The 19,047-nt window shown below is 49.9% G+C and overlaps 1 protein-coding gene across 11 annotated transcripts in view; it reads left to right on the top strand.

Annotated features, from left to right (window-relative positions):
• Positions 1–371: 371 nt before the first annotated feature.
• Positions 372–19,047, top strand: part of SEMA4D (semaphorin 4D) — a 122,360-nt gene continuing 103,684 nt past the window's right edge. For 4 of the 11 annotated variants that reach the window (XM_036302346.1, XM_036302348.1, XM_036302347.1 and 1 more), the window contains exon 1: positions 372–481. The gene's annotated coding sequence lies outside the window, so the exon portion shown is untranslated. Of the gene's footprint in view, positions 482–3,078; positions 3,128–19,047 lie in introns of those variants that run through there. The other 7 variants (XM_036302354.1, XM_036302353.1, XM_036302352.1 and 4 more) reach the window with 3 other exon arrangements.

Here is a 19,047-nt window from a genome sequence, read left to right as displayed (position 1 = left end):
ATGGTTGGGTTCCCAGAGGGACAAGCTGGTCCATTAGCAGGGGTAAGGAGGTAAGTAGGTACTTCATCAGAATTAGTGCTGGACCCAGCAGGGGCCTGGGGGGGGCGGGGGGGGGGAGGGGGGGAGTTAAGGTGCAGGGAGGGAGGGAAAGAGGGGTGAGAGGAGGGGTGAGGAGTGGAGGAAGGTGCAGGGAGGGAGGGAAAGGGAGGTGAGAGGAGGAAGGTGCAGGGAGGGAGGGAAAGGGAGGTGAGAGGAGGGGTGAGCCAGGCGGGAGGGGAGGAAGGAAGGAGAGGAGGAGGGGAAGGGGAGGCGGGAGCAGGGGCGGAGCCTGCGCGCCCTCCGGCTCGCTCTCCCGCGCCGCCCGCGCTCCCGCACATCCCCGCCGCCCTGCACACCGGCCTGGGCGCCCGGCCCCGCCTCCGCCGCCGCCGCCGCCATTCCTGCGCCCGCGCCGCCGCCCCGCCGGGACCCACCGCGCCAGGTAAGGGGGCGGGCAGAGCGCTGGGCCGGGCAGGTGCGCGGGGCGGCGGGCCCCCTCGCCCCCCCCGCCCGGCCCCCTACGCCCCTCCCCTCCCCTCCCGGTCCCCTCCTGCCGGGACGCAGGCGGCGGGCGGGCGCGGACACGCTGGGGGCTGCGCGCTCCTGGCACCGGGCGAGGCCGGGCCGCGGCTGTTTCTGCCTCGGAGGCCGCTGCCCCTCCGCGCTCGGCCACGCGGCCGGTCGGCCCTGCGGGGAGCGCTGCAGCCGGGCTCCCCGGCCCTAGTGGGTTTGGGCTGAGCGATTCCAGAGCAGCCCGGCGGAACCCCAGCCGCCGCCGCTGCACCTGTTGCCACCGCCCGGCGAGCGCCGCGGGCTGAGTCGGGGGGGGGGTCGGGGGGGGCAGGGGGCAGTGCAGACGTGGGAGGAGAGGGGGTCCGGGCATCCTGTGCCTTTAGTGGTTTGGTGTTGGGGTGGGTGCCTGGCAGCACGGTGGGGGGTTCGCTGAAAGGAGGCCTGTGGTTGCACGCGGGGCCTGCGGTCTGGAGTGTGTGCCACAGGGAGGGGCTCTGCTCGGGTGGTGTCACCCTCCCTGGGCACGGAGCACCTCCCAGGCCCTGCGGCCCGACCGCACTTCTGGCCAAGCAGCCGCCCTCCTGCTCTGAGTCTGCTCAAAGCCACCGGGTGCCACTGAGTGGAAATTCCCAGGGGGCGAAGTGACATGCTGGCGTCACCTCTCACCTCGTTCTGCCCCAGGCCCGGGGCCCAGCCGGTATTTGGGGATGATTGCTGTGCCCCAGAAATAGGCGACCCAGGCAGCGGCGGGGCCAGCTTCGGGAAGAGAGAATGCCCCGATTGTCACTTGAACTGTTGGTGGCTGTGCGCATGGCCTGCCAGAGCGAAGAAGGAGAAAGCGGCCTGCTCTGGGGACCCGGCTCCATGTGCTGCCAGGAGGAAAAGGGCAGGCGTGAGGGACGCACTGGGCATTTCTGTGGGCGAGAACTGTCCCCCTGGGCGTCACGTCCCTAGGGCTAGGCTGATGTGGCTGTAGCACACCCAGCAGGTGAATCCAATCAAGAAATAAAAGCTAATGGCCAAACTGAGGCCGCTCCGCTGGGCCCCTCCCCGGGGGCTCCCTCCCTGGCGGGTGTTGCAGCACCTGGAGCTGTTGTGGGAGGGAGATTGGCCCCTGTAATGGGCTTTGCACCGTCCTCTGTGCCCTCTGGAATGGTGCCCTGGGTGCCTCTGCCCAGCCTCCTGCCCAGCACTCTGTCTGTTGGAAGATGAACCTTGCAGAGACCTCTCCTCTGGGGACGGGGCTCTGGTGTCCTGGCCAGGAGCCCTGGCTAAGGTGTGGCTGCAAGGCCAGCCCACAGTGTGCCTGGGGGAAGAGAGCCGACCCCCACTGTGAGGGTAGCCTGAGGCCCATTTTCTCTCCAGTGCTGTCGCCACCCCAGGCAGGGACCCAGGCCAGCGCTGGGAGTGCACCCTGACGGCCGGCTCCGAGGGGAGGGCGCTCCCGGTGCCAGCACACAGCAATATCAATAATGCATCTCGGAGATCAACGGCTCTCTCTGCTTCTGGAGGGAGTCCACCTCCCCTACACCCCGGGGACAGGCCCAGGCCCCCGCCCCTCCCGCTGTGTCCCATTTCTGGTGACGGGAGGGGTGGGCGGGACTGGGAGCGTGGCTGGAGAGGGCTGCAGAGGTGCCTCCTGACCGGAACCTTGATGTCTTGTGTGGGGAGCCTGGGGCCAGAGCTCCCGGGACCTATGTCTGGGGCGTCCCCTGTGTCCCTGGATTGGGCCCTGCAGCTGTACAAGTGAATTAGCTTCCTGGGTGTTCATAATTCACAGCGGCTTTCCCCTTCATGCTAAGAATTTCTTGGTTAAAAGAATTCCTAGGAAGGTGAGGTGGCAGGCAGTGGCCCCCCTGCTCTGCCCCCGGTGTTTCTTGGAGCAACATGGTGGCCTGTTCCCTGCCCAGGCGAGCAGGGTGGTGGCTGGTTGTGTGAGTTCACCATCGGGTGACTGTCAAGGTTGTCCCTGAGAGAGAGCTTTGGTCCTTGAAATTCTCTGCTGGGGACGCTGTTTCTCCCTCGACCTTTCTCCGTTCCAGACGGGAGGATAGAAGGTACGAAGGAAAGTGGCCCAAGAGTGACAGAGGCATGGGAGGTCCTCTCTCCCTGGCTCATTCTGGCTGCCTTGAGGCGAGTCCAGGGCAAGAGCAGGCAGGTCGGGCTATTGCCCTGCACTGGAGATGGCAGGACTCAGAGCGCGTCCAGCCTGCTGCTGTGGGCCTTGCGCAGAGCCGGGCGGGACTCGGCAGCCAGTCAAGGCCTCCGTGGGACCAGGAGCCCAGCCCTCTCCTGGATCACTCCTAGCCGCACGCCAGGGTCGCAGCTTTGACTGAAATGCGGTCAGACCAGTGACTGACCCGGAATCACTCCTTTCAAAAATTATGGTCATTATGAGGGAGTTGGACATCTGATGGGCAAATGATGATTTCAAAGGGCACTCATCTTCCTTAATAACAGCACGGTGGTTATGTTAAAAAGATCTTCACCTTTTCGCCGTAGGTACTGCAGTGTTTGCAGAGGAAATGACATTTTGTTTGGGATCCATCCACGTATGGACGGCTGTTGGGTCTAGGTGAGGGTGCCTGAGGATTTGTTATGCTGTTCTGTCCACTTCTGTGTATTTGTAAAATTCTCCATAATAAAACGTTAAAAATAATCCCATTTTCCTCCCAGAAACATGCCATAGGGCCCTTCACTTCAGGAAAGAGTTCAGAGGTTTACTTTAAAAGAAGTGCAGGCGCCCCCCTTAGTGTCACACGCATAAAGTGATCCTGTGTTTGTGTGTGGTGGTCCTTAGTATAGAAACTGGTCTGGAAGGTCACATGCTTAATGGAATAGATAATTAAGGAGTGCCCGCTGCCGAGGGGGTGGGCGCTGCTCCAGCCTCTAGGGCAGCCGGGGGCAAACTACTGCCCGTGGGCCAGATCCCCCCGTTTGAAATGAATGAAACAAAACAAAACAAAAGACGTACCCTTTTATGTAATGATGTTTACTTTGAATTTATGAATTTATATTAGTTCACACAAACACTCCATCCGTGCTTTTGTTCCAGTTTAAGAACCCATTGTGGCCCTCGAGTCAAAAAGTTTGCCCACCCCTGCTCTAGGGACACAGCTCAGAGCAAAGGTGTCCGCAGTTAGACACGGGTGGGAGGGAAGGGTGTGGGGGGTGTGCATGTGTATTGGGGGAGGGGCAGGGAGTGGAGGGGGAAAGGGGAGAAACCCATACCTTTTCCCTTATATACACTTCTGTTTGTTTGTTTCTTATAAATGGAATTATTTTTGTAATTTTAAAATTAAATTTTAAGAAGGGTAATATAATACCTATTTTAAACATTCTAGGTTTCCGTATCTGAATTTAAATTGTTTTAAATGGCATTGGACTGTAGAAACCCCTCTTGCTACACAGCTTAGTGCGGTGATGCGGCCTCCCTGAGCACTCGGTGAGGCAGGAGCCACCAGCCCTGTGACTGATACTCCGTAAGCCCTGAAACACAGCTTCACAGACACCCTGCCCTCGGCAGGTCGCCAAGACCCTAACCCTGAACGTTCAGCAGCAACGTGTCACCCAGCAACGGAGGGTGAGCAGGGGCAGTCTGCTGTCCGGGCCCCGGGCCCCGGGCCGTGGGTGAGAGGCCTCCGCTCAGACCCCGCAGCCCTAGTTCTAGGGGAGAAACCCTTTCCCCTGCAGCAGTGAAAGCCAAGGCGGGCAGGAGCCTCCACGCTTCCACGGCCCGGGGCAGCCTGCTGCCCCTGTCATTGAGCAGAGAGTGTGTGCGGAACCTTAACCTACACTAGCAGAAAAGGCATGAAAATGGTAAGTCCGCAAAGTAAAAGTTGCCTGGAGTCTAGTTTTTGATTTTCTGTTTTCCTGTCCTGGTGCAAGAAGTGTGAGTTGCTTTTCCCAGCAGCACACAGTGTGCTTTGATCTGGCCTCTGGGTGGTGCTGGACGTGCCTTTAGATTTTTGGCAGGACTTCTGGGCCCTCTGTCCTCTCCTCCGTGTGGGAGTTTTCATTGTTGTGTTGACCACTGTTTTCTGTGGCCTGGGGAGGGCACCGCGGGCTCGACCCCGAGCCTGGGGTGGTGTGTGTGGCCTTGAGCCGCCGGCTGGAGAACGTGCGGGCGCACACCCTGCTCCCGTCCACCTCCGACTCGGCCCTGCTTCCCAGCTCTTTGAGGGGCTTTGAGGTCCGGTCGCAGCAGAGCTGTGCCACCCAGGCAGCCAGGGAACCGGCGGGTCTCTGACCCTGTAGGTGATGCCCCATCACCCATTTTTCTAGAGGTGAAGGAGTGGGGTGTAAGGCCTCTCTCCTCACAGATTAGTGCCCTGCATGGAGCCTCCCTGCTTCCCTGTACATGTTCACTGCGCACCAATTACAGCGAGAAACCAAGAGACAGAAGGGCTGCCCTGTGGGAGCTCACGGTCAAGTTGAGGAGACGGACGACTACAGAGAGAAATGTATTAGATCGCGTCATCCGTGGAGCCTTAGTGTCTGGAGGGAGAAAGTGTGGGGTCCCGACCCTCAGGGGAGCCACGAGTTGGGGTGTTTGGGATTTGAAATCAGGTGGCCTGGGCCTCCCTGAGCCGGTGGTGTAGGAGAGGGGCAGAGTGACGGGGAGCGAGGGGCAGGCGACCGTCCGAGCACACGTGGGCAGGGCCAGAGGGCGCCGTGGCCACTCGGTGGGGGGTCTGGCCAGATTCTGGGTGTCATGGAAACGGAGCCCCCGGTGGCTGGAGCAGTAGAGGAACAGGTGACCCTGAGACTCCTGGCTCAGACATCCCCCGAGACACAGAATTCGAAAGGATGGCCAGCTCTCCAGGCAGTGCCTGGTAAGCTCCATCGCCCCCCAGGAGGAGGCAGTGTGGGCTAAAAGCGGTCTGGGCCCGGTGATGCCCGCACAGAGCGGATGTTTTTACGCCAGGGAGGTGGGTGAGTCGAGGAGGAAAAGAGGTCCCAGGCTGATGGACCAGGAAGGCATGGCCAGGGAGCAGGAGAAAGCCAGGGGCATGTGTGAGGGCGGAGCACCGTGGAAGGTGCTTGGGGAGGAAGGACTGCCGGGCCGGGGGCCCAGTGAGGTGAGGACTGAGAATTGGCGGACCTGTGCATGGAGGTCACTGGGGACCTGAGGAGTGGTTTGGGGGGTGGGGGAGGTGGACCAAGAGTATATGATGGGGGAGGACCTGATGGGCAAGGGAAGAAGGTGGTGGGAAGGAGGGCCCCGGCCAGGGTCCTCCCGTCCTAGGAAATGAATAGGCAGATGGGAGGGGTTTCTGGGTCAGGCCTGCTGTCCCCTGCAAACTGATTGGCCTGTGGTGTCAGGGTGCTTGTGCTTGGCCCTGGGGTCTGGAGGCAGGGGCGGGGCCAGGGTGGCTGAGAATGGTTATGGGAGCTCAGAATGGCGGCGCCCTGAGCACGTGGTGGGCGCTCAGGGGCGGTGGGCCCAGGAGTCCTGGACCCCATGTGCCAGGCCTCTGGGCAGGGGCGGGTACCCTCCCAAAGGAGAGCACAGCCCCGTGGGGCAGGAGGGGGCCAGGCCCGCTGGGGGAGGGGTTGGGAAGCGGGCTGAAGTGAGGCCTTACCTGTGCTTGTCCTGCTGCCTGTGGGGCTGTGAACATCCCCTTCTGAATTAGCCTGTCATTTCCTGCAGTGAGGCTCCAGCCCCCAGCAAGGGCCAGGGCTTTATCTACAACTCAGACTGCCTTCCATACCCACTGAACACGAGGAGAGAGTGAGCGCTTCAGGGCGTGGTCCCTGCCGGGGGCACCTAGGCCTCAGAACCGCAGGAGGAACAGGTTCTCGGCTCCACCCAGCGCCCTGCCCCGTCTGAATCCGGAGCTCCCAGCCCAGCCGGGGGTTCAAGTGCACCAGGGGGTTAAGAGCCTGGGGCTAAGCACCCCGCCCTCTGGGTGCATCTCTTGGGCAACAGGAAGGGCGAGGCAGGGCATGGGCCTCACTCTGGGTTCCCATTAGACTGTGATGCTGATCTGTAGAAACAATGTCTCATTAACCACTTCTATTGAGGTATGATTTGCATACAATAAAGGTACTTATTTTAGCACACTGTTCAGTGAGTGTTGACTAAGGCATACAGTTATGCACCTGCCACTAGAGGCGGGTGGATAAACTCCAACCAGGCCATGTCAGTTCTGTTGCACCAGTGTTGAGCCCTGGAGACAGATTGCTTGTTCTGGGAGCCCTCCCCAAATTCCCTCTTCCCTCTGTGTACTCACCTGCCCCAGGCAATCACTCATCTGCTGAGATTAGGTTATTGTAGATGAGATTTGTTCAAGAGTTTCCTGTGTCCAGCTTCTTTCACTCCCACGATGTTCCTGAGACTTCCCTGTTGCTGAGTATACCTTGTCAATAAACTGTATTTCTTTTTTCTTTTTTTTCTTTTTTTTATTGATTTCAGAGAGGAAGGGAGAGGGAGAGAGAGAGAGGAACATCAATGGTGAGAGAGAATCATGGATCGGCTGCCTCCTGCACGTCCCCTACTGGGGATTGAGCCCGCAACCCGGGCATGTGCCCTTGATCGGAATCAAACCCGGGACCTTCAGTCCACAGGCTGACACTAGCCACTGAGCCAAACTGGCCAGGGCTCCCGTGTCTTTTTATTGCTGACTCCTGTTTCGTTTCTGGGTGTGCGATGGCTTTTTGATTCATTCACCTGTTGGTGGATGTTTGGATTGCTCCCTGTTCATTGTTGTTTTGAATGTAAGTGCTGTGAGCTACAAGCCAACACAGGACAAACAGCCAGTTAAATGAGTAAGCACATGAGAAGATGCTTAACATCGTTAGTCACTAGGGACATGGCACTCAAAACCACAGTGAGAAACCACTTCCCACTTCCCAGAATGACTTATTTTTAAAAAATGGAAATAAATATTGGTGAACGCATGGAGAAGTGGAACCCTCCTGCATTGCTGGTGTGAACATAAAATGGCACAGCTACTTTGGAAAACAGTTGAGAGATTCCTCAAGCAGGTCAGCATGGAGTCCCCATGTGCCCCAGCAATCCCACTCGTGGGCATCTATGCAAAAGAACTGAAAACAGATATTGAGATAAACACTTTGCACAACCAGTCATAGCAGCACCATTAACAACAGCCAGAAGCTGGCAAGGACGTGAGCAACTGCCCTCATGTCCATCCCTGGGCGACTGGTAACCCAGTGTGGTCCGTCAGACAGAGGGACACTACTTGGCCACATAGGAAGGGGCACTGGCACAGGCCACAGCCCATGGCCCCTGAAACGTGCCAAGTGAAAACACATACAAGAACACATAGTTATGATTTAATGTATATGAAATGTCCAGAATAGGCAAATTATAGAGTCAGAAAGCAGGCTGTCAGGGTTTGAAGGAGGGAAAATTGGGAGGCTGCTTAATATGCACAGGGTTTCCTTTCGAGATGATAAAATGTTCTAGAAATAGATAGTGGTGATGTTGCGTAACATTGTGAATGTACTGTGTCACTGATTGCACTTTTAAATGGTTGAAATGGTAACTCTTATGTGCTTCTCATCACAATAAAAAATGATCTGTGCACTTGTGTGCAAAGCTTAGTGTGCACATGCGTTTCCTTTCCCCGAGCACCTTCCCAGGAGCGGGTGGCGTGGGAACTGAGTATTTAAGCATAAGAAGCTGCAGACTGCTTTCCAAAGAGGATGTATCATTTTCACCCTCACTGCTCATGTGTGAGTACAGTTGTTCGCCTCCTTGCCAGCACTTGCTGTCGTCAGTCTTTAATTTTAGCTATTCTAGTGGATGTGTTGTAGTGCTGTATCATTGGGTCCAGTTGAGTATGTTTTCTTGTGTTTATTAGCTATTTGTATATATTCTTTTAAGTATCTGATCAAATCTTCCACTGTCTTTTGAATTGGGCTGTCTTCTTACATTTGATCTGTAAGTGTTCACATGTTCTGAATTCAATCTTTTGCCAGGTGTTTTTATGGCAGATATTTTCTCTGAGCCTCTGGCATGGCTTTTTATTTTATTAATGCTATCTTTTAAGGACAAATTCATTCTGACTGAATCCAGTTTTATCAATTGTTTTTAGTAGATTGTGCTTTTTGTGCCCTCTTTAAGAAATCCTTGCCTAACCCGTAGTCATAAAGATTGTTTCCTATGTTTCCTTCTGAAAATGTTTGCTTTTATATTTAGATCTAATAGGCATTTTGAGTTACTGTGTGCCTGGACCGAGCTAAGGATTAGGTTCGTGTTTGCATAAGGTGACCCAGCTGTCCCAGCACTGTTATGAAGGAAACCATCCTTTCCCATTGACCCCTCTTGGCATGTTTGGAAAGTAATGGAGTGTGTCTGGTGGCTTTGTTTCTGGACTCGATTCTGGTCCACATGGCTCATTCCCCCGGCAGCCCCCAAACCACGCCTTCTCCAGGACGTTGCTTTATAATAACTTGGAGTCAGGAAGTGTGAGCCTGGCAGCTCTGCTTTGTTTTCGGTTATTCTGTCTGTTCTGGGTCCTTTGCATTTCCATATAAATGTAAAGTCAGCTGGTCAGGTTCCACAGGAAAGCCTGCTGGGTTCTGCCTGGCGTGGCATCAGTGCCTCGGCTCCGTCTGGAGAACATTGGCTTCTAACAACATCTCAGCGATGAGCAGGGGCTGGCTCGCTGCCTGTGTTCTCCCTTCACTCCTCCTGGTGGTTTGTAGTGGGCAGCGTACAGTCTCACACATTCTATCACATTTATTCATAAGTATCTTATGTCTTGAGTTATTATAAATGGATATAAAACATGTTTATTTTCCAAGTTGTATTGCTACTGTATAGAAATATAATTGACTTTAAATATTGTTTGCTTATGTGATCTTTCTAAATGCACTTATTCGTGTGAGACAGTTATGAATAGGGACGATTTTACTAATTTCTTTCCAATTTCATTGCTTTTTATTTCTTTTTATTCTTTTATCTCATTGTCCAGGATTTTCCATACACTGTTTAACAGAAGTGGTAGAAGTCGACATTCTTTGTTTTAAAATTTTTTAAAAATATGTTTTATTGATTTTTTACAGAGAGGAAGGGAGAGGGATAGAGAGTTAGAAACATCGATGATAGAGAAACATCGATCAGCTGCCTCCTGCACATCTCCCGCTGGGGATGTGCCCACAACCAAGGTACATGCCCTTGACCGGAATCGAACCCAGGACCCCTCAGTCCACAGGCCGACGCTCTATCCACTGAGCCAAACCGGTTAGGGCAGAAGTCTACATTCTTACCTGTTTCTGGCCTTAGGAAGAAAAAACCTAATTTTTTTTTTTTTTTTATTAAATATGATGTTAGATGAATGTTTTATACAGATGCCTTTGATGGGGTGAAGGGCGTTTTCTGGTTTGCTGAAAGTTTTTTTTATTAGTGGATATTGAATCTTGTCATATGTTTTTTGTTTATCTATTGAGATGTTCGTACGGTTTTTCTTTTTCATAAATACAATGAATTACATTAATTGACTTTTGAATGCTAAACAACCTTGTGTTCCTGGCACAACCACACTTAGGAGAGAGAGAGAGAGTGACAGTGAGACAGAGACACACACATTGATGTATTGTTCCACTTATTCGTGCATTCATTGGTCGATTCTGGTGTGTTCTGACTGTCCATTGAACCCACAGCCTTGGTGTATCGGTGCAAAGCTCTAACCAGCTGAGCTCCCTGGCCAGGCTTGAATTCTTTCCTTGTGATATTTCTGTCTGCTTTTGGTATCAGGGTAATGTGGCCCCCCACAATGATTTAGGAAGGGTTCCCTCTCCATTTATATTTTAAAAGAAGAGCTTGTGTAGGTCTGGTGTTGTTTCTTCCTTAAATGTTTGCTAGAATTCACCAGTGAAGCATGTGGGGTTTTTTATGGGGAGGCTTTTACTTACGAATTCCTTTTCTTGACGTAGGGCTGCTAAGATGTACTGTCTCCTTGAGTCAGTCCTCGTGATTTGTGTGCTTCGAGGAATCTGTCCATTTCATCTAAGTTATCAAACTTGTTGGCATAAAGTTGTTCCTAATATTTCTTTATTATCCTTTAATGTCTGTAGGGTCTGTGATCACACTTCCCTCTCTCATTTTTGAGACTGGGGTCCTTTAAAAAAAGCAAATCACAACCCCAGTTTCTTCCCACACTTGCCCAGTGACACAGAACCTCCTGGGAAGTGCATCAGTGGTTTTGACAAGCAGCATGGGCCAGAGTTGGGAGCCTTTGAGGTGGAGGCAGGAGGGAAAATACCTAGTTCCTGGTGGTCCAGGCAGGTCTCCCAACGGGGAGAAGGCAGATCAAAGAAGTAGAGGACGATGCGGGGCCTCAGTCTGAACACTGTTCTATCTGGAGAGGGCCGGTTGGTGGTGGCCCTGGCTGGGGTGGTGGCCCTGGCTGGGGTGGTGGCCCTGGCTGGAGCGGTGCACGCACACAGGCTGTGGTTGAACTTGCGAGTATAGAGAGTGTTGAGTTAATGCTTAACGTGGATGTGGAGTGAGCTCGAGATGGAAGGGCAGCAGGTGGGCTGGTGACCAGTCCCAGGCGCCACATCATATCACGCAGAGGTCCTTCTTGCGGGATTGTTTGTTTTTAAGTCAGATTTATTGAGGTGTAATTTGTATACAGCACAATTCACCCCTTTAAATGTCCTGTTCTGTAAGTTTTGATACATAGTCACGTAACCACCACCAAATCAAGATATGGAAAGTCTTCAGCTTCCTGTGTGCCCCTCCAGAGTCCAATCCTTTTCCCCACCCCTAGGACCACGGATCCGAGTCCAGCTTCTACAGTCAGCCTTACTGTCCAAGTGTTTGAATGGTAACCAACACAGTCAGACCCTACTTAGAGGTGACTGGTGCCTCTGGAGTTGGATGAAGGAGGCTATTGTAGGAAAGGACAGTGGGTGAAGGACGTGGTGCTCTTGTGTAAGTGGTATGTCAGATGCCTTTTCTGGAATCCTGACCATAACCCTGTCATTGTTCCTGGTGAGGCTGTGGCTTGAAGCGTGCAGGAAGGCACGCTTTTCAGCTCACAGCATCTCACAAGCACACTGAGGGTGGCCATGGGCCAGGGCATTTTCAATATTTTAAATATGTGGACCATTGACCATTTGGGGTTCAACATCTAGAATTTTGCCCTGAGGAATCATGGACGTAAAGGAGCATCGAATAGAGACTGGTAGGAAGGGTGCAAGTATGAAAGGGCTGGCCACAGACAGCAGCTGAAGGTCTGGAGAGATATCTAAGCTGTGGGGGAGGGGGTTGCCACTGAGATCTCCGGTCTAATCCCCAAGCTGGGGCCCCCAGCAGAGAGCACCAGAACTGAGAAAGGTGCCCACTTAACATCTGGCTGTGAAAAGCAGCAGGGTTGCTGTCTGCCAGGGAGAGATGGCTGGAAATGCAGGCACCCTCTTAAAGGGCCAATGCACAAAATTGCATGTTCAGCCACTCACCTTGGGCTCTGGCAAAGGGAGCGCAGAGTGGACTGGAGCTGTGTGAGCAGAAGCCAGGGTTGGGGGCTCTGGGGTTAGAGCTCAGAAGGCAGACACCCCGGTTTCCTGGGCTGAGTCATTCCCTCATGCCGCAGAGGTCATCTTTCTCAGGCAGGCCTTTGCTATCCAGGCAGTTTTTACCTGGAGGGGGAGATAGTTGACCCACCCTCTTGGAAAACACCTTGCCCCATGGTGTCCAGTTTCTGAGGCCCATTAAGAAACTGAGAATAACAACTAGCCTCCAGGCAGGAGCAATTGCCCCATCCTGTTGGAAAAACTCTCACCCACCTGTGGACAGCTGCCTGAGGGCTACTCAAGACTGAATCCAGTCAGTCTGCAGGCAGAGGTGGTCTCTGGAGGCTTTGAGTTTTTGCTGATCTAATTAGTCAGAAACAGCGTTAGACAATGTCGTTCACTAGAGATTGAGAGGCACAGTAGAACTATGTAATACGTAGTCACAAACCCAAATAGGCAGCCAAAATGGGGAGACAGAAAAACAAACCCCAAATGAAAGACAAAGACAGTTCTCCAGAAGAAGAGATAAATGGAGAAATGAAATTTATCTGATAGAGTTCAGAATGATGATTGTAAAGATGTTCAATAGCATGAGAAAAGATATAGCAACTATGAAAAAAGAAGAGTCGGAAATAAAGAATGAATAGCACTAATAAGGAACACATTGGAAGGAATACAAAGCAGATTAGGGGAAGCTGAGGATCAGATCAGTGAATTAGAAGACAGGGTAGAAAAATTCACTCAGTCAGAGAACCAAAAAGAAAAAACAATATAAAAGCAGTGGGACAGCTTAAGGGAGCTGTGGGACAACATGAAATGTAACAATATTTGCATAATACGTGTGCCAGAAGGGGAAGAAACTGAGCAAGGGATAAAGAATGTGTTTGAAAAAGTAATGTAGAAAACTTCCCTAACCTGATGAAGGGAAAAATCACACAAGTTCAGGAGGCACAGAGAGTCCCAAGTAAGAAGAACCCAAACAGGCCCACAACCAGACACATCATAGTTAAAATGCGAAAAAAAATTAAGACAAAGGAAAGAATCTTAAAGGCAGCATGGGAAAAGCAAATTTGTTACCTACAAAGGAGCTCCCATAAGGCTGTCAGCTGATTTCTCATCAGAAACTCTATAGGCCAGAAGGGAATGGCATGAAGTACTCAAGGTAATGGAAAACAAGGACCTGAGACCAAGATTACTGTATCCAGAAAGACTGTCATTCAAAAATATATAGTGAAATAAAGAGATTCCCAGATTTAAAAAAAAAAAAAAAAAAAAAAGGATAAAGAAGTTTATCACCACCAAACCAGCACTGCAAAAATACTGAAAGGACTGCTATAACAAGAAGAAGAAATAGAGAAACATAGAAATACAGAATTAAAATGGCAATAAATAAGTACCTATCAATAATAATCTTAAATGTAAATAGATTAAATCCTCCAATCAAAAGACATAGGGTAGCTGAATTGATTAAAAAAAACATGACCTAACTATGTGCTGTCTACAAGAGACCCACCTCAGGACAAAAGACTCATGTAGGATGAGAGTAAAAGGATGGGAAAAAATTTTCCATGCAAATGGAAACAAACAAACAAAAAAGCTGGGGTATCAATACTCACATCTGACAAAATAGAATTCAAAAGGGTGGCCATCACAAGAAGCAGCAAAGGTTACTACATAATACCAAAGGGATCAGTCCAACAAGAGGATATAACCCTGGTAAACATATATGCACCCAATATAGGAGCACCTAAATATAAAAAACAAAACAAACAAAAAAAAACAAAACAAACAAAAAACTAGAGGACTTTAAGGGAGAGATTGACAATAATACAGTCATTGTAGGGGACTTTAACACCCCGCTGACTTCAGCGGATAGATCGTCCAGACAAAGAATTAAGGAAACAGTGACTCTAGAGGACACACTGGATCCGATGGATTTAATTGACATTTATAGAACATTTCACCCCAAAGCTGCAGAATATACATTCCTCTCAAGTGCATTTGATCATTCACAAAGGTAGACCACACATTAGGACACAAAACAAGTCTCTACAAGTTCAGGAAGATTGAAATCATATAAGGCATCTTCTCAGGTCACAGTGGAATGAAATTAGAAATCAACTATAGTAAAAACACCCCCAAACATTCACACACTTAGCAGCTAAATAACATGTTATTAAACAATGAATGAGTTACAATGAGATTAAGAAAGAAATCAAAAACTTCCTGGAAACAAATGAAAATGAACACACAACAACCCAAAATCTCTGGGACACAGCAAAAACAGCCCTGAGAGGGAAGTTGATAGCACTACAGTCCTACCTCAAAAACAAACAAAAAAACAAGAAAAATTAGTAATAAACTATTTAACCCTACAATTTAAAGAATTAGAAAGAGAACAACAAGAAAAGCCCAGAGTAAGTAGAAGGGAGGAAATAATATAGATTAGAGCAGAAATAAATGACATAGAGACCGAAAAAGAAAATACAAAAAAATCAATGAAACCAGGAGCTGGTTCTTTGAAAAGATAATCAAGATTGATAAACCGTTAGCCAGACTCATCAAGAAACAAAGACAGAGGACTCAAATAAATTAAATCAGAAACAAAAGTGGAGAAGTATCCAGTGACACCACGGAAATACAAAGTAGTCTAAGAAAATACTATTTGCCAATAAGGTGGACAATGTGAATGAAATGGACAAATTCCTAGAAAAATACAATCTGCCAAAACTGAATCAGGAGGAATCAGAAAATCTGAATAGGCCAATAACAGCTGATGAAATAGAAGCAGTAATAAAAAATAAGAAAAAAGAAAAAGAAAAAACTCCCAGCAAATAAAAGCCCTGGTCTGGATGGCTTCATAGGGGAGTTTTGCCAAACATTCAAAGAATAACTAACACCCATACTCCTCAAACTATTTCAGAAAATTCAAGAGGAAGGAACACTTCCAAGCTCTCTTTACGGGGCCAGCATTATCCTAATTCCAAAAGCAGATAAAGACACTACAAAGAAAGAGAATTACAGCCAATATCCCTGATGAAAATAAATGCTAAAATCAACAACAAATTTTTAGCAAATTGGGTCCTAAAAAGATCATACACTATGACCAAGTGGGATTTATACCAGGGATGCAAGGCTGGTACAATATTTGCAAATTAATAAATGTGATACATCACATAAACAAATTGAGACACAAAAATCACACGATCGTATCAATAGATGCGGAAAAAGCATTTGACAAAATCCAACACCTATTTTTGATAAAAACTCAGCAAAGTGGGAATAGAGGGGCGTATCTCAATATGATAAAGGCCATATATATGACGAACCTACAGCTAACATCATACTCAGTGGGCAAAAACTAAAACCATTTCCCCTAAGAACAGGAACAAAACAATGATGTCCACTTTCACCACTCTTATTCAACATAGTACTGGAAGTGCTAGCCACAACTGTCAGACAAGAAGAAATAAAAAGCATTCAAATTGGAAAGGAGAAAGTAAAATGTGCCACACCGGCACAGCCAAGGGTGAACCTGAGTCGGGGTGATGAAAGGATTAAGAAAAGACAGACATGAGAATGAAAGCTGGGTCTCGGTGGGATGCTGCTTCTGAGAGACAGCGACCACGCCCACAAGCCGTGTCTTTATTTTATAGCAGATGCCATGAGGCAAAGTAAGGGCGTGATCAGGTTGTTTACAACATTCTCTTGGGTTTCTGTCCCACTTCACTACATGCCCCTGAACTCTATCACTCAGGCACAAGGGGCCACGTGTTCGGATCACAGGCTCAAGCTCACAACTATAGCTGTGACTATAATTGTGCTGGGAGGCCTCTGTCATCCAAGCTGGGACTCGCACGTGGCAACGAGAGGACTGTGCCCTCTCAGTAGTCCAAGGCTTGAACCTGTCCAAAATACTGTGGCCACACCCCACCGTAAAACTCTAATTATTCGCAGATGACATGATATTGTACCTAGAACACTCCAAAGACTCCACCAAAAAACTACTAGATTTAATAAATGCATTTCACAATGTAGCAGGATACAAAATCAAAACCCAAAAATTCAGTGCCTTTTTTATACACCAGTAATGAATTCTCAGAACGAGAAACTAAGAAAACAATTCCATTTACCATTGCAACAAAAAAATTAAGATACCTCTGAATAAACTTAACCCAGGAGGTAAAAGCCTTGTACTGGACAAACTATAGGACATTGAAAAAGAGATAGAGGAAGATATAAACAAGTGAGAGAATATACTATGTTCATGGATTGGTAGAATCAACATCATTAAAATGTCCATACTACCCAAAAGCAATCTACAGATTCAATGCAATCCCTTTCAAAATACCAACAGCATATTTCACAGATCTAGAACAAATACTCCAAAAATTTATATGGAACCAAAAAAGACCCCCAAATAGCCTCAACAATCTTGAGAAAGAAGAAGAAAGTTGAAGGAATCCTAATACCAGATATCAAGTTACACTACAAAGCCACCGTAATCAAAACAGCCTAGTACTGGCACAAGAACAGAGACCCCAGAAATTGACCCCAGCTATTATGCTCTATTTATATTTGACAGAGGAGGCAAGAGTATACAGTGGAGGCAATAGAGTCTCTTCAATAAACTGTGTTTTTTGAATAAATGGTGGAAAATTAGATGCATGCAAAAAAAGAAACTAGACTACCTTCTTACACCATACACAAGGATAAACTCAAAATAGTTGAGACTTAAACGTAAGCCGTAAAACCATAAAAATCCTAGAAGAAACCATAGGCAGCAAAATCTCAGACATCTCTCGTAGCACTGTGTTTACAGATCCATCTCCTAGGGCAGGGAAGCTAAGGCAGCAGCGGGAAGCATGTGCCTGATGGGCAGTGACTCCAGCCTCTGCACGCGTGGCCAGGAAGAACCTGTTGGAGTCGGGTCCTCCCAGCGCAGGCCACCTGGCTTCCAGCTGCCCTCTTCCCACGGCCGCCCGCCCCCGGTCACTTCGCCCAACTGGGCAGTGACACCTGTGTTTGCTCCTGTTCCATCTGGAAATGCGAGGGGAGGTCACCACCACCAAATGGCCTGCCCTGCCCTGCTCCTCCATGTTCATCTCCCGTGTCCTTCTTCCCCTCGGCGAGATGTTTGCACACGCTACAGTGACACGCACAGCGTCTGGCTCTGCGCACAAACGGAGCCCAACCGTGTGGCGCCCAGCACACCGAGGCCGCGGCGGGCGCACTGTTCCCGGGGCACTGCACCCCCAGCACGCAGGCGGCGCGCTTGGCAGCCTGCCGTGGCACCTGAGCGGCAGCGGAGTAGCCTGGGGGTGAGGCTGGTGGCGGGCAGGGCTGGCAGGCGTTCGCCTTGGCTGGGATATATTCCAGCGAGGCTTTATCAGCAGGAAAATGGAAACCAGAGCTGCTTTCTGTGTCGTGGGGAGTTATAGAAAGGACAGTGGAAACGCGCTGCTTTTTAGATAATTTTGCATTGACTCAGAGGGGAAACAGGAAAGGGCCTTCTGTCTTTTTATGAGTTTTTATCTCTGCTGGTGGGGCCTTTTCTTTCAATCAAATTTCTACAAAAATACTCGTTGAATCTTTAGTGTGAACAGGAAGTCAGATATGCTGACTAACCCTTCCTCTATTTTAATGGCATTTTTCATTGTTTAGAAAATCAACAGAACAGAGTAGAAGCCTCAGGTCCAAGGTCTGCATGTGCCTCTGATGGCTGTGTTTCTCAGATGTTCTCCATGCAGTTCAGACACGTGTGTACATGACAGGACATGTTCACATGGATGATGCTTTCCCCAAGGTGTGGTCCCACCCTGGAGGGTTTGCATCTTGCTCTTCCCACTTGGCACTGCGGCACAGACATGCATGCTCTGTGTGCTGGGCACAGCTCTGGGAGGGCTGCCTGCCCCAGAGGGGCGCGTGCCCGCCCTGTGTCCCTCAGCCGTGGTGGAAGTGTGGGTGTCTCCCCAGTCTGTCACATCCTTGACCGTTTTCCTTGGTGTACTTCAGGGAATATATTTATAAAAAAGAGTTTGGGGATCAAAATTTGGAGTTAAGGGTGTATGCATGTTCAGTTTTGCCCCGCGTGGCTGGGCTGTGGGCAGGACAGCATGGTGCCCACCCCATGGCGTCCTCAGTGAGTTTAGTCCTCACCAGTATGATCGGGAAAGGGAAGGTCACAGGGAAGGTCATGGTGTCCCATCCCTTGTTTGCGATGTATTGTTGTTCATATTTTCCTCCTGAAGCACCGTCCTTGGGCTTCGCCCTCTATAATTAACATAAACTGGGTGATTGCTCTTTTTCTAATTTTATTGATTTGAAGAATTTCTTTCATTTAATTTAGAGTATTCTAAAAATAGGCGTTTCTTCTTAGAACACTCTAAAATGGAAGAAATTCATTCTAGGGTTTTAAATTATCTGTGAGTTTTTAAACAGACATGAATGAACTCTGACTGAAGACCAGGGGGCCATCACCTGCTTCCTGGGGCTCGGTGGGGGGCAGGGGGAGGGTTCGATGGGATGTCCCGAGGGGCAGCCCTTTTATGACCGGCACTCGGATGACCAGCTGGCCCTGCCGGCAGGCCTGCAGTGGCCCCTGTGAATGGAGGGCTGGAAGAAGGGACTGGTGGGATTGGTAGCCAACTGTGTGTGTGTGTGGACATGTGTGTGTGTACACATGTGTGCACTGCATGTATGTGCATGCACAGCTCCAGGTCTGCATTACCAAAGGCTTCCATGGACGAGGAGTCTGCCGTGAGGAGGCTTACAGAACTGTTCTCCTTAAGTCTTCACTGGTTTTTAGCCAAACCATAAAACTCAGCCCTACTCCCTCCCCCCATCACTTGTCTGGAGTGGTGGCACAGGTGGGAAGCCTGTGTCCTGGATGCCAGAGGGAAGCCGGTGCCAGCAGTTGGGGGAAGGAAGGCCTATTCTTGCACAAATTTTGTGCATCAGGCCTCTAGTAGTAACATGTAATAAGACAAGAATGCACTCTGTGTT

The sequence above is a fragment of the Myotis myotis genome, unplaced genomic scaffold (genome assembly GCF_014108235.1).
Source record: "Myotis myotis isolate mMyoMyo1 unplaced genomic scaffold, mMyoMyo1.p scaffold_m19_p_31, whole genome shotgun sequence".
Classification (NCBI taxonomy): Eukaryota; Metazoa; Chordata; class Mammalia; order Chiroptera; family Vespertilionidae; genus Myotis; species Myotis myotis.
This window is presented reverse-complemented; position numbering and strand designations above follow the sequence as displayed.